We start from the raw sequence: 25,347 nt of genomic DNA, 5'->3' as shown, positions 1-25,347 counted from the left end.
ATTGGGGCCCTGGGAAGTTGTTGTACCGGGGCCCAGGATTTCTCTTGGCAGCCCTGATCATATATAATATTATAACCTGCCAGCCATAGAGAATATAAAATCATCACTGCTGACACAATTAAGATTGTCCAGCCAAGTACTGCAAGACAATACAAATTCTTGTAGTAATATAATCAGCATTTGAACATAAGAGGTAGCACTGTGATAATATTGAGCCCATGTGCCAATCAAGTGTTATTTTGTGATAAATCAGCGCTCCCTGATACTCTCTGAGCTCAGGCTCCTATGTAAAAATATATACATTTACATGCTGAGAAAATACCATTATCCCTGCTATCCAGTCACTCGCTGCAAGATAATATAAATCAGTGCAGCAATTACAATCAGCATTTGCACAGAGACCTAAACAAACATTCACCAATAAAGAGATAGTACTGTGATAAAATCGAGCCTATGTGCCAATTAATTGTGATTTTGTGAACATCAGTGTGAATAATAATAACACACATTTAGGTCCTGGTCTCCCACTTACGCTAAACCAGCTAAGAGGACTGGAGACTCTCAGAGAGGCTTGTTAATACATGCACTTTCAGTTTCTCCTTGAACGATACAAAAGTAACATTCTGTACGAACGGTAATACATTTCTTCTCTGTAACAAATTGATACAAATACCTAGCAGTGAATGGCTGCAGAAATAAATTATACCCTGACGGGCAAAATTTGTACAGAGGAGGCTGGTCTACACTTGTGAAAAATACCACAAATAAATAAAAAATTGGACACACGCGGCACGCTCGCACGTGCATTTTTATTAATACCTTCCCCATCTGTATTTGTTATGTGTAGAGACAGGATTATATGCATTTGCATATTTGCATATGCATTTGCATATTTTGCCCATTCTCACTGGTTATTGCATATTTTACTTAAAATCTAGTGATGGTGCATATTTTAGGCCCCGTCCTCGTCCCACCTGTGAATTACAGCACTGGTTTGCCCTGCTGCTGCTGGCCAGGTAGTGGTAGAGTGTGCAGGGTGGGGCAATATGTGCGCAGTGTGGGGAACCTTGGATGTACGCTAAGTCTGACACTGCTCTAAGCTGCCAATATATGTTGATAAAAGTCAGTCGAGGTGGATGCCATTACGAAGCTCCTGAACCTTTGCCTGCCCCTGGCCTGGGACTTTACACCAAGAGACAGACTTCTGCAGCAGAGGACGCGGCCCGGAGGAAATGCCGTGTCACAGGGAGTATGCGGCGCAGGGAGGAAGCCTTCCACTGAGCCGCCCTCACAGCTATGCTGACATTTGATCCATTGGTGCTGGAGATGAGGGTCCGTGTAGTTGATGCAAGAAGAGCTCTGGACGCTGCAGTCTGCTGTAGCAGCCAGGAAGAAAACAAATCCTGTGTACAGCACTAGACATCTGCAGATGCTGTGGGCCTATTTTTTAGGTTTATTTGCAACTAATTGTATGCTGATTTTTAAATAAATAAGTTCAAAATTACTTTTTTTTATTATTTAATGTAGCATATTTTAACACTTTTCATGCATATTTTAAGTATTTTTCATGCATATTTGCATGCATATTTCAAGCTTTTTATGTTGCATATAATCCTGTCTCTAGTTATGTGTTTTATATTTCGCTTGTTTTAATACGAAATCAATAAAAAGTTCGATTTTAGGACTCCATTCCTTTCATTGGTGCACCACACCAAGACAAATCCTTTTTTTTCTCTCTTTATGTGAATTATTCTATTTGTCAGTGGTAGCACACCCCTAAATTATACCAGATACAAGGCTGTTATGATAATAAACAATGGGTCACTCCTATATCCAACCAATAAAACTCAAGGATACACGATCTTGTGCGATTGTACCCAAACCCCATTTTACACGGTACTTACCATGATGAAGAGGAAGAAAAAAATGTAAAAAGCACTTGTCTGAAAAAATGTAAATTGGGTTGCTATCAAGAAGGTAAGTGATCAGCGGACAACTTGCATATGACTTATAACCCTTTCACACCAGCCTAAATTCCCGGGTTGAGTCCGGGAACAACCCGGTACTAGCGCTGGTGTGAAAGGTTCCCGGGACAAATTACCGGGCTAATTTGTCGGCAATCCAACCCTGCTTGGTAGCAGGGCTGTTCCCGGGTTTAACTCGGGGACCTGGCTTGTGTGAATGGGGTAGGGTATATTTACCCGGGTTGCCGGTCCTCGGTGTCATGTCCGGCCGGGAATTGACGCAGGTGGCGGGCGCAAATGATGGGACAGGCGGTGGATGATGATGATGCAGCACTCCGGCGGCAGTGAATGCGCCGGAGATCTGCGTCATCTTCATCCACCTCCTGTCCCGTCATTTGCGCCACCGCCTGTGTGGATCCCCGGCCTGCACAGAGGACCAGCAACCGGGGTGAGTATTCTCCCCACCTCCTGCCCACCTCCGCCGCCATCCCGCCGACTGCCCACCTCCTCCCCACCTCCTGCCGGCCTCCTTCCCGCCCCCTTCACACACCAGAAAATACAGGGACTTTTCTGGTGTGAATAGGTCCAAACCCGGGAATGTCCCTGCTTGTCCCAGGAACTGAATTCCTCGGTTTGTCCCTGCATTTCGGGTGTGAAAGGGGTATAAGAGTAACAATATAAAATGGTAGCTACTCAGTGTAATAATCCTTCTCTGGTGCATGCAAGGGAGAAAAAACAAGAAAAATACAGACAAGAAAAAACACAGAGAAGTATAAGGAATGAGAATTGAATACTACATAATAATAATAGAAATACAGAGATCTCAGTTGCATATATTTTCATGAATCTGCTTTAGCAGCCAGGCTGTGTCAGAGCATCGGTGTTGTGTTCCCATATTCCTAAGAATGCATGAATGGTTTGCAGTATAATTGGTCTACTAAGTTAACAGAATATAGGGCCTCATTATGACCTGATTGCACGGCTGTGAATTAGCATGCTGGGCATTATCAATAGACTGCCCATGTGTACGGCTCAAAGTAAGCATGTGCGAGGCCATCCTGCAATATAATCCTGCTACTTTTTTGATCACCATTTGCAAGGTGATTGACAGAAAGCTGACATTTGGGGAAGGTAACCGGTTGTTTTCTTGGCATGTTAGGAAAAAGGCAGGCATTCCCAATGGGGAAGTTGAAGTCCTGTGACATCAGCTCCATCCACCATCACTCTGTTTCTATCGCATCTGCTCAGTAAGTCCTGGGCTACACAGAGACCGCACACACTGGAAACATCATATGATTCTGAGTGGCTTGCGAATGGATTTGCAGCTAATCGCAGGCCTGAAATATTTCTGCAAGCCCTGTTAATCAATTTGCAGGCTTGCACAGAGTTTGGGTAGATTAGGCACATGGGAGGTGATTCTGGTTGGTTTGGAATTCTGGTTGGTTTGAAAAAATAAACTCCTTCTTTAATGTGCAAAACCATGCTGCACTGCAGGTAGGGCTGATGAAAGAGAGTTAGATTGGGGTGAGTTATTTTGTTTCTGTGCAGAGTAAATACTGGCTGCTTTATTCTTACACTGCAATTTAGATTTCAGTTTGAACACACCCCACCCAAATGTAGCTCTCACTGCACATGGTTTTGTCCGTTAAAGAAGGAGTTTATTTTGCAAACCAACCAGAATCACCCCCATAGTACATAACAGTTAAGTAAGTAAAACTATATATATAAGGGTCCTGACATTCTAAATCTATCCAACAAATATAATGGACAGTGGTGTAACTATACATTAGTAGGCCCCATAGCAAAAGTTTGTAAGGGCCAATATGTACCAACTAATTTTATTTATTTATTTATTTACAGGTTCTTATATAGCGCAGCAGATTCCGTTGCGCTTTACAATAGTAGACAGTGATAAAACAAACTGGGTAACAACATACAGACTTGGAGGTAGGAGGGCCCTGCTGCAAGCTTACAATCTATAGGGATATAGGGGGAAACACAAGGACAGGCACCAGTAATACCATAGCAGTCCCACCAAGTTACAAGTCCAGAAGGGTAGCTATATAATACATAAGTGCCTCAGAGGGTTATGCATGTAGAACTTAAACATTATAGGCTTGCCTGAAGAGGTGAGTTTTCAGGGAACGCTTGAATGTTTGGAGGCTATTGGAGAGTCTTATTGTGTGTGGAAGGGCATTCCATAGGATGGGAGCAGCCCGATGAAAGTCCTGTAATAGTGAATGGGAGCTGGTGATCCGTGCAGAAGAGAGACGCAGATCTTGTGCAGAGCGGAGTGGTCGAGATGGGAGATATTTTGTGATAAGTAGAGAGATATATGCTGGTGCAGTATGGTTAATAGCTTTATAAGTTAGTAGAAGTGTTTTGTATTGAATACGGTAAGATACAGGTAACCAATGGAGGGACTGGCAGAGCGGATCAGCAGATGATGAGCGTCTTGCAAGGAAGATCAGCCTAGCAGCAGCATTTAAAATGGATTGTAGTGGTGAGAGTCTGTTCTTGGGAAGACCAGTCAGGAGACTATTACAATAATCAATGCGGGATATAATGAGTGCATGTATAAGAGATTTAGTAGTGTCTTGTGTGAGATACGGTCGTATTTTGGATATGTTCTTTAGATGCATGTAACATGATTTGGAGACAGATTGAATGTGGGGAAGAAAGGACAGGTCAGAGTCAAGGATGACCCCTAAGCAACGAGCTTGTGGGGTAGGGTAGATGGTCGAGTTGTCAACAGTGATGGAGATATCAGGATGGTAACTGTTCTTAGTTGGCGAGAATATAAGTAATTCTGTTTTTGAAATATTGAGTTTGAGTTGGCGGGAAGACATCCAAGATGAGATGGCAGAGAGACATTCTGAAACTCGGCCCAAAACCACTGGTGACAAGTCTGGGGTTGATAGATAGATTTGAGTATCATCCGCATATAAGTGATACTGAAATCCGAAAGAGCTTATTAGTTTGCCAAGAGAGGAAGTATAGATGGAGAACATCAGAGGACCTAAGACTGAGCCTTGCGGAACTCCGACTGACAGAGGTAGTGAAGAGGAAGTAGAGTCAGAGAAGCGAACGCTGAAAGAGCGATCAGATAGGTAAGATGTGAACCAGGAAAGGGCTGTATCATTAAGACCTAGGGAGTGTAGTATTTCTACAAGAAGAGTGTGATCCACAGTGTCAAATGCAGCAGATAGATCTAGAAGAATAAGTAGTGAGTAATGGCCTTTAGCCTTAGCAGTTACCAGATCATTCACCACTTTAGTCAGTGCTGTCTCAGTGGAGTGTTGAGAGCGGAAGCCTGACTGAAGCGGGTCTAATAGGGTGTGAGAGTTAAGAAAGTTTGTGATGCGAGAGTAGACAAGTCTCTCCAGTAGCTTAGAGAGGCATGGGAGCTGAGAGATAGGACGATAGTTAGAGAGAGAGTTAGGGTCAGAATTCTGTTTTTTTAGAATAGGAGTAATCACTGCATGTTTGAGCAGAGATGGAAAAGTACCAGTAGCAAGAGAGAGATTGCAGATGTTAGTTAAGGTTGGAATAAGCACAGGAGATAGATTTTTTATAACTTGTGCAGGTATAGGATCAAGAGGAGAGGTAGTAGAGTAGGAGGATAAGAAGAGTGCAGATACTTCCTTTTCATTTGTGGGCTCAAATGAAGAGAAAGTGCTAGAGGGTTCAGGTAGGGAAGAGAGCGGGTTAGAGGTAGTAGAAGAGCATACCATTTCATCTCGGATGTTATCAATCTTGTCCTTAAAGTAGGAGGCAAGTTCTTGTGCACTGATGGTAGCCGGTGGGGGAGGAGGGGGAGGGTACAGAAGAGACTTGAAGGTGTTAAAAAGTCGCTTAGGGTTGGTGGCATGAGAAGAGATGAGAGATTGGTAGTATGTTTGTTTGGCAGTGTCCAAAGCATTGCTGTAGGAGTAGTAGCTAGTCTTATATGTGAGGAAATCAGTCATATTACGAGATTTACGCCATTGGCGTTCTAATTTACGTGACTGATTTCGTAGTTGTCTTGTTGCTTTGGAGTGCCATGGTTGGCATCTAAGCCTACGTGGGGTATAGTGGGTAGCTGGAGCCACTTCATCAAGGGCTGTTTCAAGAGTCTGGTAGAGGTGGGAAACAGCAGAGTCAGGAGAGGTAAGTGTAGAAATTAGTGAGAGCTGTTGTTGCAGGGAGGTGGTAAGTTGTGGAAAATTTATAGCTTTAGTATTTCTGCGGGTTAGAGTAGGCATGCATGATTTCTGTGTCAGTGAGCTTGGGGTAATGGAGGAGAGCGAGAGGGTTATGAGATTGTGATCAGAGAGAGGGAAGGGAGTGTTAGTAAAATCAGAGACTGAGCATAGCCTGGTGAAAACAAGGTCCAGGCAGTGACCTTCCTCATGAGTAGCGGCGTCGGACCACTGGGAGAGGCCGAGAGAGGAGGTTAGAGAGAGGAGTTTGGAAGCATGCACAGATTGTGGACTGTCAATAGCAATATTGAAGTCACCCAGGATGATAGTGGAGATGTCAGAGGATAAGAAATGGGGAAGCCAGGCAGAGAAATTTTCCAGAAATTGAGATTTGGGAAGCCCAGGTGGGCGATAGATAGCAGCCACACGCAGAGAGAAAGGGGAAAAAACCCTAATAGAGTGAACTTCAAATGATGTAAATGTGAGTGAAGGAACTGGTGGTAGAACGGAGTATGTGAAGGCTTGTGACAGTAATATACCAACTCCACCTCCTTTACAGTTACCAGGCCTAGAGGTGTGAGTGAAGTGGAAACCACCATGTGACGGTGCTGCAGGTGATGCCGTGTCTAATTGTGTGAGCCAGGTTTCTGTAATAGCCAGCAGGTTGAATTTGTGAGAGATAAAGAGGTCATGGATGGATGTTAATTTATTGCAAACAGAGCGTGCATTCAATAGGGCACATTTAAGTTGTTTGGGGTGTGGTGGGAGGCATGTGATATTTATGAGGTTTGATGAATTTCTAGTCATAGAAGCAATTAAATCTGAATGGGACAGGTGGTTTGGGCCTGGGTTTGGTGATATGTCACCAGCTAATAAGATTAAAAAGGAGAGATAGATAAAGGTGGATGATTGTGGTTTTTTGTATTGGTGATGGGAAGTGGATGTGAAAGTACAAGTAGAGAAGTAAGTAAAGAGCTCATGAGTGCTTAGAAGAGGGGAGTGCAAAATGGAAGAGGCAATGTGCACAGAATTGTGAGTATCAGGGAGATTATAGGATGGTTGAAGTTTGGTGAGTATTCCATGTAATGAAATGAGAAGTAGCAATGTAGTGAGCATGATCTGAATATGTTTGTGATCAGGTTAAGAAAAGTGGATAATGTGTATTAATAGTGTGTAATAAGTATTGTATTTACCTTGTTTGAAGTTGTTCAATGTTTTTCAACTGTTTTATAACTGTTCCTTATAAGTAATTCCCACTTTGAAATTTCTCACTTCGGATATTTCTCAATTCGAGAACTGCCTTCTATGTGAACAGATATACCAGGTCTAATTTGGAGAGCCTACAGCTGAGGTCACATGACCAGCTAATCAAAGCCTGGGTAATATGAACACTAGACAGACCATATACCCCAATAAACTATGCCTCACTGAACACAGCTTCAAACAGGTACTACAAGACTAGAAAAACATTAGCAATACTACATTTGTCATGCAATGGGCAAAATACAGATTATCAGTTAGTGTTTAAGATACCAATTAAATCACATACTGTACATAGTATATTACTGCAATCCGCTCAAATGGGGTTAATGCAGAGCAGTCAGCTGGGACTTGTAGTGGAGCTTGATCAGTTAAATCACATACATAGTATATTACTGCAATCCGCTCAAATGGGGTTAATGCAGAGCAGTCAGCTGGGACTTGTAGTGGAGCTTGATCAGTTAAATCACATACATAGTATATTACTGCAATCCGCTCAAATGGGGTTAATGCAGAGCAGTCAGCTGGGACTTGTAGTGGAGCTTGATCAGTTAAATCACATACATAGTATATTACTGCAATCCGCTCAAATGGGGTTAATGCAGAGCAGTCAGCTGGGACTTGTAGTGGAGCTTGATCAGTTAAATCACATACATAGTATATTACTGCAATCCGCTCAAATGGGGTTAATGCAGAGCAGTCAGCTGGGACTTGTAGTGGAGCTTGATCAGTTAAATCACATACATAGTATATTACTGCAATCCGCTCAAATGGGGTTAATGCAGAGCAGTCAGCTGGGACTTGTAGTGGAGCTTGATCAGTTAAATCACATACATAGTATATTACTGCAATCCGCTCAAATGGGGTTAATGCAGAGCAGTCAGCTGGGACTTGTAGTGGAGCTTGATCAGTTAAATCACATACATAGTATATTACTGCAATCCGCTCAAATGGGGTTAATGCAGAGCAGTCAGCTGGGACTTGTAGTGGAGCTTGATCAGTTAAATCACATACATAGTATATTACTGCAATCCGCTCAAATGGGGTTAATGCAGAGCAGTCAGCTGGGACTTGTAGTGGAGCTTGATCAGTTAAATCACATACCTGTGAGATGAGAGATAAACAGAAGATCAGTCCAAATTCAGGGAAAATCATGCAGGATAACTGTTTTATAACTGTTCCTTATAAGTAATTCCCACTTTGAAATTTCTCACTTCGGATATTTCTCAATTCGAGAACTGCCCCGGCAGAGAACTGCCTTCTATGTGAACAGATATACCAGGTCAATGGTGATAAATGTATATAGAAAATATAACGTATACAGAAAAGATGGGCCCCCTTCAGCTCTAGGCCCCATAGCAGCTGCACCCCTTGCACCTATGGGAGTTACGCCCTTGATAACATAGATTATACATTACACAATACAAATTACAATACCTGTCTCTTTTCAATCCACTCATTTTTATAAACGTAAGTAAAATATAAGGGAATCGTTAAGCAAGTCAAAAAAGTTGTTGTTTTGCATTTCGGTGTAATTACACTACACATAACACTGCACTTAACATGTGATAAACACCATGGCAATAAAATAACAATGTCAAAGCATTTGTTTCCTAAGTGCTCAGATTTCATACAATCCAAATCACACACAGACGGATAAAACGCCTCCATGTTATTGTAAAGGCCATCAACGTTCCTCCCAATGATCCACTAATGGAGACCTAATGACTAATTGGTACATTTGTAGCCTCCCTCAATAATTCCTTTATAATTAGTTTCTCCTTTGTCCTGTTGCTGCCATGATACTAATATATATACATGTTCAAGTACTAAAAATGAAATGTTTGCTAATGTTATCAAAAGGTCTATGTTTTACTTATCCTTGTTTATGCCACATTTAACTAAATGGTAAATATCATGCAATGATTTGGCGTAATGTCACTTAACCTCTGTAATGGTGCGCACAAGTGACAGTATACCGCTGTTAAATAGTCTGTTCCATGGTAGGTATTTGTGAACAGCTTCTCACAGATATGTGTTATTGTTTGTCTAAGGACATTGGCTCAAGAACTGAACACAGAGATTTGTGCCAAAGAGAAATCAACATAGTAGTGTCACAAGTCAGGGACATTCAACTTAAGGTCATGTTATTGATCACCCTTAATCAGAAGAGGGAGAGGAGGTACACGGTTTAACAGTTTACAAAGTCAAATATTCTGACAGCTGTTCTAGATGTGTGGGAGCCAGATTCCTGGAAGAGGAGAAGGGCAATACCTGACAGTCATCTGATTTCATTTATTTACGTGTCATGTTCTGAAGGCACTCACATGATTGACTAAATATTTCAAACAGCATGTTGTGCAATATACTAGAATAATAAAACTGAATTTGTAACCACAGGATGGGAAGAATGACCTTTAGAACATATTTAATCAAGATATTGCCCTCTAAATAAAATCTAGACAATGGATATAAAGTAAAAGATTCACTGGCAAGAAATATGTAACGCAGAATGGAAATAATGGAACTTGGTAAGTTTCTACGTTTGTTTTTGAGGATAAATATTTTGCTGACTGAAGCATAAACCGTGCATGCGACATCATTCAGAGATGTATGCAAGTCCATTGGCTCTGTGCATGTGCAGGATCGGCATCCCGGTGTTTGGGATGCGGGAAGTCAAAAGACCGACATCGGCATCTCGATGTGCAGAAAACAAAAACTTTATTGCACCCCTGTCATGTAGTGCACATCTCCTGCTTAACACATGGAGGAGAAGCGGTATCAGCACACATAAAGACAAATAATACATCTACCCCATGGACTACTACCTACAGGGGCGTAACTATAGCACCGCTGCCCCCGCCACCACGTGGGGGCGCTGTGCATGTGGGGGCGCTGGGGGCTGCGGTGCTATAGTTACCCCCCCAATCCCCCGCAGACTTACGTTCTTGCTGGTCCCGGCGGCTCCGTTCTTCTGATGAGGACCACCACAAAATCGCCGCCCCCATATAGCAAACAGTTCTCTGAAACTGTCTGCTGTACGGGGGCGGCCATTTTGTGGTGGTCCTCAGCAGAAGAACGGAGCCGCCGGGACCAGCGCGATAGGTAAGACTGCGGGGGAGGGGGTTAGCATAGGCGACAGGGCGGCCGGGGGGGGGTGCTTGACGGGGCGGCGGCGGGGGGTGGCAGTAGCGCACGCAGGGGGGGTTTCTGAGTACCCAGAAACCCCCCCATGAGTCTAAGTGCCCTAGTCTGAAAGCTGAGGGTCCCCTCTTTCCATGGGTGCAAGAATTTTGAAAATCGGCTCTTGGGAACCGGAGATATCTGACTTCAAAGCAGTGGTCCCATCCAAGCCTGTTAATTGCTCTTCCCAGTCAGATATTTCAGGTTCTTTCTGACTTAGAGTTTTTCTGAGGGTATATTCCAAAAGCTGGGACTCTCCCCCTTTGATGAACACTAGCAGCTTGTCTCTACTGTGCCAAGAACCAGAGATATTAGCCTTCCAGCAGCTGGTTACTGCTCCAGCTCCACACACCTGGTATGCAGTTTTATATTCTCGTTGGCAGATTGCTCTGCCTCCTGAAATTTGATCCCCTAGTCCCCAATAGCATTTGGTAGGTGGGATTCTCTAGTTTTTAATTCCATTAAAATCTAAGACATTTATTTCCGGGAACTGGAGATATCTGCAGTCAAGCAAGCTGTCCTCCCACCAGAAAATTATGAATAATAAGCCCACTCCACTTTACACCCCTCCTCTGCATATTATACATCCTCTTCCACCATGGAAGTTATGTATCAGGGCCCCTTCATTCAGCCCAATGCCCCCTTCTCCCACCCCATCTCCCACCATCTGTGCAGTAAAGGGGTATTTGGTGGAAATTACTGTTCCAGGCCCTACAAGCTGAGCGGTTGATATATTACCCCCTACTACCCGTGGGACATCAAAGCTTCCCCCACCCCTACCGCTGGAGGATCGGTAGGGGCCCCAATACATTGCTATGCCCAGGGGTCTACACTGCTGTTGACGCCCCTGTATGTATATATCTATATATATATATAGATATATATGTATGTGTATATATATATATATATATATATATATATATATATATGCAAGGGGGGATGGTGGCACTCCAAGCAATCCTGTTGTAGATATGTAACGATGAATAATGCGGTGCCCGTCCACGGTACAGCATGAAGCTGTCAATCTGCAAGGGGGGTGGGGGGCGGCGGCACTCGCAATGAAGAGACCACACCAAAATAGGTGACCAACGTTTCGAGGCAGGTTGCCTCTTTATCAAGGTGCTCAAAAATACATAACCAAACAATATGTGTACAAGCGTGACTTAAATACCTGTCTCAGTCCTGTCGGGGCTCGCGGCGTAGAACAGCGTCTCCGGCGTCTAACAGTGACGTCACCCAAGTTGCGTCCCCGCCGGGAGTCCCGAAGGAGGGATAGATTTTCTGCAAAGGAAAAACAACAAAATAAGTGACAATGTTAAATTATGTCCGATGTGCACTGTGGTCAGACCATCTAGTGTATGCATGAATAGAAACGACAATATAAAGTGCTGTGTGCTTGCTGTGGAAGCGCTGCCAAAATGGCGGCTGATTTAAAGGGACAGTGCTAAAACATCAAATAAGTGAAAAAAGTTAAAAAAGTTAAAATCAAAGTGCATGTCAATCTAACACGTCTATCAGTTAATGTAAATACATCTGTATAATAAATATATCACTACTGGATCAGTGGTACCCCCCACATTGGGGACTGGTGTCCACTGTCAACATGAATAATGCACCGAGACGTGCCTAGAATATTGTGGGCAACAGAAAAGATGATGATGCATGACATTTATCACTGATGTTATAAAAAGTTGGATAACCCCGCATGATCATTAAGACCCCTAGGGGTCAATGTGTCCAACCGGAAGATCCATCGGCTTTCAAGTTGGAGAAGCCGCAAGGATCTGTCACCCCCTCTGGACAGGGGGGGTACATGGTCTATAATGCGATGTCGCAGGGTGGTTAAATTATGTCGGGCCTCTACAAAATGGCGTGCGACAGGTTGGTCGCTGTGACCTGAGGCAATGGCTTTTTTGATGGCTGATCGATGAGCTGCAGCTCTTTCTTTAAACATTCGATCAGTTTTTCCCACGTAATGGAATCCACAGGGACAACAAATCAAGTAAATGACATATTTGGTGCTGCACCCCACTCGATGGTTTATTTTAAATTTCTTCCCCGTATGTGAGTGATGGAAGGAATCCCCTGGGATCATAAAGCTGCAGGTGGTGCAGCCGCAGCACCTGTAGCACCCTAATTTGGGTGTCCCTAAAAAAGTGGGGTTGTTGATGGGAGGAAAAATGACATCATTTTTAACCAAATAGTCTTTTAAGTTCTTGCCACGTGTGTAGGAATTCATGATCTTTTTATCGTGCAAGGCTGGCAAACTAGGATCTGATGTGACAATCGGCCAGTGGGAATTGATGACTTTTTTAATTTTAGAACTAGCAGGATGATATTTATTGACCCAGATGATTTTATCATCTATTTGTCTTTTAAGGGTCCTAGGGGCCAAGGCCTCATCACGGGTCATTATCAACACTCTGCTCTTTGTGGACTGTAACTCGCTGGCAGAATATCCCCTTTCCTCAAATTTTGTGCACATTTTGCTGAGAGTATCTTCCAAGCTGGCTGGTTGGCTACAGATGCGGCGAGCCCGCAACATCTGTGAAAAAGGGAGTCCCTTTTTGAGGGGGGTGGGATGGAAACTATTAGCCAGAAGTGTGTTGTTTCTGTCTGTTAATTTTGAAAATAAGGCCGTGTTGATTTTGCCATCCTGGATGCGAATATCAACATCCAGGTATTGAACCGAATCTGAACTTAATGAGTAAGTGAACTTTACTGGAGATTCGGTGGCATTGTGGGCCAAAATATGATTTTCCAGCTGTTCGCGGCCCCCTGACCAAAAGACCAGGAGGTCGTCGATATATCTCAGGTATATATCATGAGATGTTCATTGACCTGTGCATTATGGGTGAACAATTTTTGTTCTACTCCGAACATGTAAGAATTGGCGAGCGATGGGGCCACTGAGGACCCCATCGCGCACCCCCTTAACTGCAGGAAGAACTTCCCGTTAAAACGGAAATAATTCCTCTTGAGGGTTAGTTCTAACAGTTGCATAAAGAAAGGTATGGATGGTCCCTTGTACAGATCGCTGTTGGAAATAAGCTGTTCCACCGCATCCAAGCCTGCCTGATGTGGAATCACAGTGTACAGGCTGGATACGTCTATAGTGGCCATAACAACGTCCGGGGGAAGTTCTATAACCGACAACAATTTATGCAACAACATGTTAGTGTCTTTCAAATAAGCACTGTCGTTTTGAACACAAGGCTGTAAAAAATAATCTAAATAAACAGAAATGGCTTGATACAGAGAACCCCGGGCGGATATAATTGGTCTGCCCGGGGGTTTTCTGGCATCTTTATGCACTTTTGGAATGGAGTACATGATTGGCACAACAGGAAATGGTACAATTAATGCATCCTTCGTGTCCGTGTCTATGATGCCATCGTTGCATGCTTTATTTAGGATATTGTCCAATTCAAGCTTGTACTCCCTAGTGGGATCATTAGATAATGGACAATAAGTCTCACAGTCTTGCAATTGGGAATTTAGATCATGAACATAATCCACTGTGTCCATAATAACCGTGCCCCCGCCTTTGTCAGCGGGGCGAATTACTATGGAAGGATCATTGCTCAAACTTTTCAAGGCCTGCCACTGTATTTTGGAGAGGTTCGATCTAGATGTAGGAGGATTGTTCAAAACTGTGCCGATATCCTGTTCCACTAGACGTGCAAAAGTTTTTAAGGAATGGTTGAACGTCTGGGGCTCAAATTTGGATTTCTTTTTCAATATTTTGGGGTATGGTAGAGGTATCTGTTGCGACAAAGGATCTAAGGGTTTAGATTGGAAATATTCTCTTAATTTCAATTGCCGATTCAATCTAAACTGCTCTACTTTCATCATGAATGGGTCAGTTTTCGTAGTCGGCACAAATTTGAGTCCCATTGATAGTACCTGTTTTTCTGTGTCGGACAGGGAGCGGGAAGATAGATTGAAGGTTATTTCTTGGGATGGCGTGGGGGTTGGAAGCGGGTCTTTGCACCCCGACCTCTTGTTCTGTCCCCCCCGACGCGTGAACCTCCGGGGTCTTGATTTGCATGTGTAGCCTGGCGTGCCCCTAAAGGGGGAAGACCTTGGTTAGAATTTGAGTGTTCAACTTCGCAGAGGGGGTGACAGATCCTTGCGGCTTCTCCAACTTGAAAGCCGATGGATCTTCCGGTTGGACACATTGACCCCTAGGGGTCTTAATGATCATGCGGGGTTATCCAACTTTTTATAACATCAGTGATAAATGTCATGCATCATCATCTTTTCTGTTGCCCACAATATTCTAGGCACGTCTCGGTGCATTATTCATGTTGACAGTGGACACCAGTCCCCAATGTGGGGGGTACCACTGATCCAGTAGTGATATATTTATTATACAGATGTATTTACATTAACTGATAGATGTGTTAGATTGACATGCACTTTGATTTTAACTTTTTTAACTTTTTTCACTTATTTGATGTTTTAGCACTGTCCCTTTAAATCAGCCGCCATTTTGGCAGCGCTTCCACAGCAAGCACACAGCACTTTATATTGTCGTTTCTATTCATGCATACACTAGATGGTCTGACCACAGTGCACATCGGACATAATTTAACATTGTCACTTATTTTGTTGTTTTTCCTTTGCAGAAAATCTATCCCTCCTTCGGGACTCCCGGCGGGGACGCAACTTGGGTGACGTCACTGTTAGACGCCGGAGACGCTGTTCTACGCCGCGAGCCCCGACAGGACTGAGACAGGTATTTAAGTCACGCTTGTACACATATTGTTTGGTTATGTATTTTTGAGCACCTTGATAAAGAGGCAACCTGCCTCGAAACGTTGGTCACCTATTTTGGTGTGGTCTCTTCATTGCGAGTGCCGCCGCCCCCCACCCCCCTTGCAGATTGACAGCTTCATGCTGTACCGTGGACGGGCACCGCATTATTCATCGTTACATATCTACAACAGGATTGCTTGGAGTGCCACCATCCCCCCTTGCATACATCGGATAGCCGGAAGGTATTTTCCTAGGAGGGCACCCAGCAGCAAGGTTCATTGGACCCATCGCAGGTCTGAGGAGGATTTTCATCCAGACGCAGATTGCACATGTCATAGCTGACGTTCAGTTGATTCTCAGCAACATGTCTACCCACACCGAGTCGACACTGCCGTCGCAAACCAGGGTGGAATTGCCCTTGGGAGCGATGTTCAGTTATTCAGATTCAGATTATGACCGCGTGTTATTTAAAGAGGATCTACAAACATCCACCGGTTCCCCTGATAATATCCAATTATATCATGACTTGTTGAACCTCAAAAGAAAGGAGATGGATTACCATTTTCATGGGGTGACCCTGTCGGATTACGTAAGGGAGAAGAAGATACCGAGGGGGTTTAGGGTCAAAAATGTCCCCACCATAGGACGGTACAGCATACCCTTTTGTAAGACCTGGACGGCCATACTGAACAAATGTTCATTTGATCTAATGGTGGCCGTCATAGAAGAGGTATCGAGGGAATTAGTATCTATCCGTTCTAAGTTGGCAGAGTTCGACACCATACACCAACAAAAATTGGTAACAGATCCAGAGACCAACTGGATGGAGAAACTCACCAACCAGATGGACAAATACAAAAAAGACCTATTAGCCTACAAAAGAAACAAAAAAGATAGAGTAAACCTGGATTATGACAAGCACATGATCTATCCTTGGTTGACCGGGGGGGACATATCTACACGTCCTTTCAAAAAACGGTCGTTCGTCCGCTATCAAAGAAGAGGAGTCGATTCCGAGTCATCAAGGGACGATAACTCCTCTAACAGCGAAGTTGAACACTCAAATTCTAACCAAGGTCTTCCCCCTTTAGGGGCACGCCAGGCTACACATGCAAATCAAGACCCCGGAGGTTCACGCGTCGGGGGGGACAGAACAAGAGGTCGGGGTGCAAAGACCCGCTTCCAACCCCCACGCCATCCCAAGAAATAACCTTCAATCTATCTTCCCGCTCCCTGTCCGACACAGAAAAACAGGTACTATCGATGGGACTCAAATTTGTGCCGACTACGAAAACTGACCCATTCATGATGAAAGTAGAGCAGTTTAGATTGAATCGGCAATTGAAATTAAGAGAATATTTCCAATCTAAACCCTTAGATCCTTTGTCGCAACAGATACCTCTACCATACCCCAAAATATTGAAAAAGAAATCCAAATTTGAGCCCCAGACGTTCAACCATTCCTTAAAAACTTTTGCACGTCTAGTGGAACAGGATATCGGCACAGTTTTGAACAATCCTCCTACATCTAGATCGAACCTCTCCAAAATACAGTGGCAGGCCTTGAAAAGTTTGAGCAATGATCCTTCCATAGTAATTCGCCCCGCTGACAAAGGCGGGGGCACGGTTATTATGGACACAGTGGATTATGTTCATGATCTAAATTCCCAATTGCAAGACTGTGAGACTTATTGTCCATTATCTAATGATCCCACTAGGGAGTACAAGCTTGAATTGGACAATATCCTAAATAAAGCATGCAACGATGGCATCATAGACACGGACACGAAGGATGCATTAATTGTACCATTTCCTGTTGTGCCAATCATGTACTCCATTCCAAAAGTGCATAAAGATGCCAGAAAACCCCCGGGCAGACCAATTATATCCGCCCGGGGTTCTCTGTATCAAGCCATTTCTGTTTATTTAGATTATTTTTTACAGCCTTGTGTTCAAAACGACAGTGCTTATTTGAAAGACACTAACATGTTGTTGCATAAATTGTTGTCGGTTATAGAACTTCCCCCGGACGTTGTTATGGCCACTATAGACGTATCCAGCCTGTACACTGTGATTCCACATCAGGCAGGCTTGGATGCGGTGGAACAGCTTATTTCCAACAGCGATCTGTACAAGGGACCATCCATACCTTTCTTTATGCAACTGTTAGAACTAACCCTCAAGAGGAATTATTTCCGTTTTAACGGGAAGTTCTTCCTGCAGTTAAGGGGGTGCGCGATGGGGTCCTCAGTGGCCCCATCGCTCGCCAATTCTTACATGTTCGGAGTAGAACAAAAATTGTTCACCCATAATGCACAGGTCAATGAACATCTCATAATATACCTGAGATATATCGACGACCTCCTGGTCTTTTGGTCAGGGGGCCGCGAACAGCTGGAAAATCATATTTTGGCCCACAATGCCACCGAATCTCCAGTAAAGTTCACTTACTCATTAAGTTCAGATTCGGTTCAATACCTGGATGTTGATATTCGCATCCAGGATGGCAAAATCAACACGGCCTTATTTTCAAAATTAACAGACAGAAACAACACACTTCTGGCTAATAGTTTCCATCCCACCCCCCTCAAAAAGGGACTCCCTTTTTCACAGATGTTGCGGGCTCGCCGCATCTGTAGCCAACCAGCCAGCTTGGAAGATACTCTCAGCAAAATGTGCACAAAATTTGAGGAAAGGGGATATTCTGCCAGCGAGTTACAGTCCACAAAGAGCAGAGTGTTGATAATGACCCGTGATGAGGCCTTGGCCCCTAGGACCCTTAAAAGACAAATAGATGATAAAATCATCTGGGTCAATAAATATCATCCTGCTAGTTCTAAAATTAAAAAAGTCATCAATTCCCACTGGCCGATTGTCACATCAGATCCTAGTTTGCCAGCCTTGCACGATAAAAAGATCATGAATTCCTACACACGTGGCAAGAACTTAAAAGACTATTTGGTTAAAAATGATGTCATTTTTCCTCCCATCAACAACCCCACTTTTTTAGGGACACCCAAATTAGGGTGCTACAGGTGCTGCGGCTGCACCACCTGCAGCTTTATGATCCCAGGGGATTCCTTCCATCACTCACATACGGGGAAGAAATTTAAAATAAACCATCGAGTGGGGTGCAGCACCAAATATGTCATTTACTTGATTTGTTGTCCCTGTGGATTCCATTACGTGGGAAAAACTGATCGAATGTTTAAAGAAAGAGCTGCAGCTCATCGATCAGCCATCAAAAAAGCCATTGCCTCAGGTCACAGCGACCAACCTGTCGCACGCCATTTTGTAGAGGCCCGACATAATTTAACCACCCTGCGACATCGCATTATAGACCATGTACCCCCCCTGTCCAGAGGGGGTGACAGATCCTTGCGGCTTCTCCAACTTGAAAGCCGATGGATCTTCCGGTTGGACACATTGACCCCTAGGGGTCTTAATGATCATGCGGGGTTATCCAACTTTTTATAACATCAGTGATAAATGTCATGCATCATCATCTTTTCTGTTGCCCACAATATTCTAGGCACGTCTCGGTGCATTATTCATGTTGACAGTGGACACCAGTCCCCAATGTGGGGGGTACCACTGATCCAGTAGTGATATATTTATTATACAGATGTATTTACATTAACTGATAGATGTGTTAGATTGACATGCACTTTGATTTTAACTTTTTTAACTTTTTTCACTTATTTGATGTTTTAGCACTGTCCCTTTAAATCAGCCGCCATTTTGGCAGCGCTTCCACAGCAAGCACACAGCACTTTATATTGTCGTTTCTATTCATGCATACACTAGATGGTCTGACCACAGTGCACATCGGACATAATTTAACATTGTCACTTATTTTGTTGTTTTTCCTTTGCAGAAAATCTATCCCTCCTTCGGGACTCCCGGCGGGGACGCAACTTGGGTGACGTCACTGTTAGACGCCGGAGACGCTGTTCTACGCCGCGAGCCCCGACAGGACTGAGACAGGTATTTAAGTCACGCTTGTACACATATTGTTTGGTTATGTATTTTTGAGCACCTTGATAAAGAGGCAACCTGCCTCGAAACGTTGGTCACCTATTTTGGTGTGGTCTCTTCATTGCGAGTGCCGCCGCCCCCCACCCCCCTTGTATATATATATATATATATATTTTTTTTTTTTTATTATTATTTATGTACATTTGGTCTATCTATAATACTTTAACTGACCCGGCATATACTGGGTCACCTAAGTGTCCATCTCCGTGCTTTGCTCCTCCCCTCTGGAAACCCCCTTCTGAAAATCCTGCGTTTGCCACTGGGTGGGTATGGGCGCCCCCTCCCTCTAACGGCGGGGGGGCGCCCAAAACGTAGCTACGCCACTGACTACCTAACAAATGCCTGGCACAGCTAAAGACTATGGGTGTGCAGCGGGCACTTTTTGTGTTTTGGGTCTGTATCTCCGGCCGTGTTTTGGGTCTGGATCTGTTCCAAAACACCGCCCTTCTGTGTTTTGTGTTTTGGATCTGTATTCATTTTTTTTTTAAAGCAATAAAACCCACTAATATTGTAGAATTGTTATCTTTTTTTTGGCTCCTACTATATTATTAACCTCAATAACATTAAATCTATTCTATCCTGAACACCTCACACCTCTCAATGTTGTTTTTAGGCCAAAAGGTTGCACCGAGGTAGCTAGGTGGTAGGCATGTCAGACAGTCCATTTATTATTTACAGTTTCTTATATAGTGCAGTATATTCCGTTGCTCATTACAATTGGAACAACTGATAAAACAAAATGGGTAGTACTATTAACAGACCGATATAGAGGTAGGAGGGCCCTGCTTGCAACCTTACAATCATAGCGGTAGGGATTGGGATTACCGCACTGGTAAACCCATACCTCCTCTCTTATAAGTATACACATATTTTCCCACACGTATATATTGCATAGTCGTAGCTAGAAATGGAATGCATGTAATGTCTTAATGTAATGTATGTAATGTCTTCCCACCCCACCCACCCCTTTATCCCTGCTTGATGCTGCACTGTAATCCACAAAAAATTCCTATTGTGCGCAAGCATACATGGCCAATAAAGTTGATTCTATTCTATTCTATTCTATTATATATAGTACTGCCATTATCATCATTAAACATAACCCATATATGTAGATACCCCCCTCTTTTAATAAAAATGATACAATCTTGTACATTTTTCTTTTCTTTCTTAATCTATTTTAACTTTTTAAATAATTTTTTAATTCAATGGGATTAAGGTCCTTTAAATTACCTCCATTCACTGCCAATCCAGTTATATAATATCCCTTTTACACCAAAAGCCCTGGTCTTTTAACGCTGGAGTTTCCAGGGTCTGACTCTGCTTTATACCCCATTTACACAGCACTTTGACCTTGGTCAGACCTGGGTCTGCACCATTTACACCGAACCTGGGTCAGCCTTGCCTTTCCTCGTGGATGTCGTTAAAAATGCTTGCTCGTTGCCAAGGGGGTTATAATATATATATATATATATATATATATATATATATATATATATATATATATATATATAATATTTATATAAATATTATATATATATATATATATATATATATAAATAATATATATATATATTTAATATATATATATATATATATATTACTACTGCTTGAATTTTTTTTTTGAGGGGGTAGATGGGGGAAGCTGTCCCCGGGTGCTGGGAGGAGGGGGGTCCCTGCGGCTGCTGAGGGGGGGGGGGGGGGGGTACCTGTCAGCCTGAGGTTGGAGGGGATGATGTGCCCAGCTGTTGCAGGAGGAGGGTGGTCCCTGCGGCTGCTGAGGGGTACCTGTCAGCCTGAGGTCGGAGGGGATGATGTGCCCAGCTGTTGCGGGAGGAGGGGGTCCCTGCGGCTGCTGAGGGGTACCTGTCAGCCTGAGGTCGGAGGGGATGATGTGCGCCGCTGTTGTACCTCCCCCCGCAGCCGCGAAGTTCCTGCGGCGAATGTACAGTCATTGTCGGCGGTCCCTCCAGCACATGGGAACTAGTACTAGTTCCCATGTGCTGGAGGGACCGCCGACACTGACTGTCCATTCGCCGCAGGGACCGGCTGCCGGGGGGAGGTACAACAGTGGCGCACATCATCCCCTCCGACCTCAGGCTGACAGGTGCTCCTCAGCAGCCGCAGGGACCCCCTCCTCCCACAGCAGCTGGGCACATCATCCCCTCCGACCTCAGGCTGACAGGTACCCCTCAGCAGCCGCAGGGACCCCCTCCTCCCGCGGCAGCTGGGCACATCTTCCCCAGCACTGCACGCTGTGGACCCGCTGCGGGACCATTTACACCACCATTTACACAGGTCCTATCCGGGTTCTACCCAGGTCAGGACCTGGGTAGAGGACCCGTGTAAATGGACACGGATATACCCCATTCACACCACCGATGATCCGGGTCTGACCCGCAGAGCAACAAATTGAATTAATTAATACATGGATGTTGCTATTTAACACAGGACAGTGGTGATAAAGACACCTGTGAACAGGCTTCTCTAAGTGAAACATACATCAGGTCGAGCAAACCACATGACTGAGGTCACTGCGTGGAAGGACTCGGAGTGGGACCCAGTCTCCCGCACTCGCCAAAGTATACGCCTGGGACAAAGGCATAGGACGATTCAGTATGAAATCCCGGCGGTCGGGATCCCGGCGTTCAAAATCCCAACGCCGGAATCCCGACTGCTGAAATCCCGACAAGGGGGGGACGTGGATCGCCCCCCCTTGCGGGCTCAATGCGCTCGCCCTGCAGCGGGCCCGGTGCCTCGCTACGCTCGGCACACTAATTTATTCTCCCTCCAGGGGTGTCGTGGACACCCACGGAGGGAGAAAGTGTCAGGCGGTCGGGATTCCAACGTCGGGATTCTGAACGCCGGGATCCCTACCGCCGGGATTTAAACTGCATTCCCGCTGGGACATATGCATCCACACCGCCCAGGAGATGGGTGTGGATCGTATTGTCGACCCGACTTAGGTCGACAGTCATTAGGTTGACACCATTGGGTCCACAGGCAACTAGGTCGAAGGGGTTCTAGGCCTACATGGGTGAAGGTTGACAGGTGTATAGGTCGACATGGGACAAGGTCGACATGGGTTTAGGTCGACAAATGCGTTAGCGCGACATGGGTTAGGTCGACATGGTTTTTTCACTGTTTTTTTACCCCAATGTCAACATGGACACAGTTGGAAGTCAACCAATGCGCTCGGCACACTATTTTATTCTCCCACCATGCCCTAGTGGATGGTAGGGCATGAAATACCACCTGTCAGCACATGTCGACTAAAAAAACTGTGAAAAAACCCATGTCGACCTCGCGACCTGTCTACCTAACCCACGTCGACCTAACACATTTGTCGACCTTGTCCCATGTCGACCTAGACACCTGTCGACCTTCTACCATGTTGACCTAGAACCCTCCTTGAAAAAGACCGCACAGCGGTCGAAACGCGTTGGACAAGAAGCATCCAACACCATACTCTCTACATACCAACACCGTCAAAGTCTCCTCCCGGCCGGGAGTAGAGCCTGTCAGAAGAGACTGAGCGTGGCTGGGGTCTTCTTGGCAACCAGGCGCCGGGACCCGGAAGTCGCGCACAGCTCAGCAACTACGGAGCCGGGCACACAGCACAGCGTCCACGCTGTCAGTGCTGCGGCTGGAGAAGACTCGCAGAACAGCGCGGGACCTTCCAGGACATTATCACAGACACAGGTGAGAGGTGCACTGCGGGGGGACGGGACACCAGCCCCCTGCACCACCCCCTGTGCCGCACTTTACCCATTGACACTTCATCTTCCCTTCCTGTCTGCACTTGCGGACAACGCTTACTGGACCACCACAGACTTATCGCCCACCACAGACCATCGCACCGTGTGCTGCCACCATCCGCCCCCTTCCCTAACCCCCACTGCAGCAAGGCACCCACACCAGTGGGACTTGTACCTAGGTTGTATTCCAATAAAGCACACTTTGTTTAAACAAACTTTATATTTCCCAGACATCCTATTAAGATATTCCACTGGTTATTGGTGACACCCATAACATTATTGCATGATACTTCTATCACACAGAGCAACCCCCTGTGCACCCACAGAGGCTTGCTAGAAGGTGAGCGCAGTGTAAACCCAAATCTGTACAGACCTAGAACCCTGTCAACCTTGCTGCCTGTCGACCAAATGGTGTCGACCTAACGACTGTCGACCTAAGTCGGGTCGACAATACGACCGTATCCCCAGGTGATCGGGGCATAGGGGAATAAGCTCCCCGAACATCCAGCCACCCCAAGAGGGAGACGGTATCGTTAACAAAGGGGATCCACCCCACTCCTTTATTTTGTGTTGTTTTCAGCAAACTGTAATTCTCATGGGCATGCAGAGATGGGACTATTTCATTGTAGCTAATTATCACCTATCAATCAAAATGGTAGAATCTTGCATCTAGAAATGCTCATCTCTTGCTTCATACTAAACACCCCCTGCAAATAGATGCAGCTCTGGAGCTCCTAAATGGCACTATTTATTATGGTGTATGAACAAGATAACTGACTGCAGATACTTTTGACTAATAGTTACAGGGGAAACGTGAATTTAGACTTTGAAGCATTTCTAAAAGTATCACTCTGACTATCTGCTACATATATATGCAACATTGTACCTCCCAAAAGCACAGCTTACCCATCCTGTGAAAGTGGCTGTAAGTGCAGCTCAATATAAACAGTAGATACCCATTGGCTGCAATCAAACATATGGTCCTACCAAACTAACTATGCCAAAACTCATCACGCACTTGGAAGTTAAGAAGTGTTGGGCCGGGCTAGTACCTGGTGGGGAGACCTCCAGGGAATACCCAGGTACCGTATGTATATATATATATATATATATATATATATATGAAAATATAGCCTAAAAGGGATTATACTGTATTGCATAAGTGTCTATTGTTGAAACTGCATCCCATTGACAAAAGACAGGTGACCCATGATTTAAGCTACCATTATATAATCACTTATGTCACATGGTGAATTATGATGGTATGAATGAAGGTCCTCCTATATCAATACATTCATAGACAGGAGATACATTCTGTCCTTAATTGACCTTTTTAGCAACTGGGCTGACTTATAATAACACAAATTTGTGATATATTGATGCATAACCTATAATTTCGCTATAGCTACATCGCAGGTATCAGGGACAGGTACTTGTTTCCTATCTGGGCGCCCGCTAAGTTAATTGCGCACCATGCTATTCATGCTATAGAGAAATCTGATCGCATCGCATCGTACACATACACGATATTGAACGATGCGATGCGATGCGATCCGATTCGATTTTCCATAGGAAACAATGTTAAATGGATCAATTTACCGAAATCAGCATAGGGAAGAATGGTAAATGGGCCAAAAAACCCCAAAAAAACCCACAGAGCAGTGGAATGTCCCCCCAAAAGTAGTTGACGCCACCCCGCCATCAACGTGAACCCGAAGCGTGGCGAGCGCAGCGAGCCCGCGAGGGGCGGCGGTACGCGTCCTCCGACCTTTTCATGCCCTACTATCCACTAGGGCGTTGAGTGAGAATAGAATAGTGTGGCGAGCGCAGCGAGCCACCGAGCCCGAAGCGTGGCGAGCGCAGCGAGCCCCGCGAGGGGACGCGGATACCTTCACAGGTAAACGCGTCCCTTTGCGGGCTTCCCAGGTGTCCGCGTCGCCATGGACACCTGGGAAGCCCGCGAGGGGACGCGTATAACTGTGAAGGTATCCGCGTCCCCTCGCGGGGCTCGCTGCGCTCGCCACGCTTCGGGCTCGGTGGCTCGCTGCGCTCGCCACACTATTCTATTCTCACTCCACGCCCTAGTGGATAGTAGGGCATGAAAAGGTCGGAGGACGCATACCGCCGCCCCTCGCGGGCTCGCTGCGCTCGCCACGCTTCGGGTTCACGTTGATGGCGGGGTGGCGTCAACTACTTTTGGGG

The 25,347-nt window shown here is 45.0% G+C and overlaps 1 pseudogene; it reads left to right on the top strand.

Moving 5' to 3' along the window:
* Positions 1-24,118: 24,118 nt before the first annotated feature.
* Positions 24,119-24,239, top strand: LOC146040285 (5S ribosomal RNA; annotated as a pseudogene).
* Positions 24,240-25,347: the final 1,108 nt, after the last annotated feature.

Source organism: Crinia signifera, chromosome 1 (assembly GCF_055691185.1).
Source record: "Crinia signifera chromosome 1, ASM5569118v1, whole genome shotgun sequence".
Taxonomy (NCBI): Eukaryota; Metazoa; Chordata; class Amphibia; order Anura; family Myobatrachidae; genus Crinia; species Crinia signifera.
The sequence above is the reverse complement of the archived record's forward strand: the minus strand, read 5'-3'. Positions and strand labels throughout refer to the sequence as shown.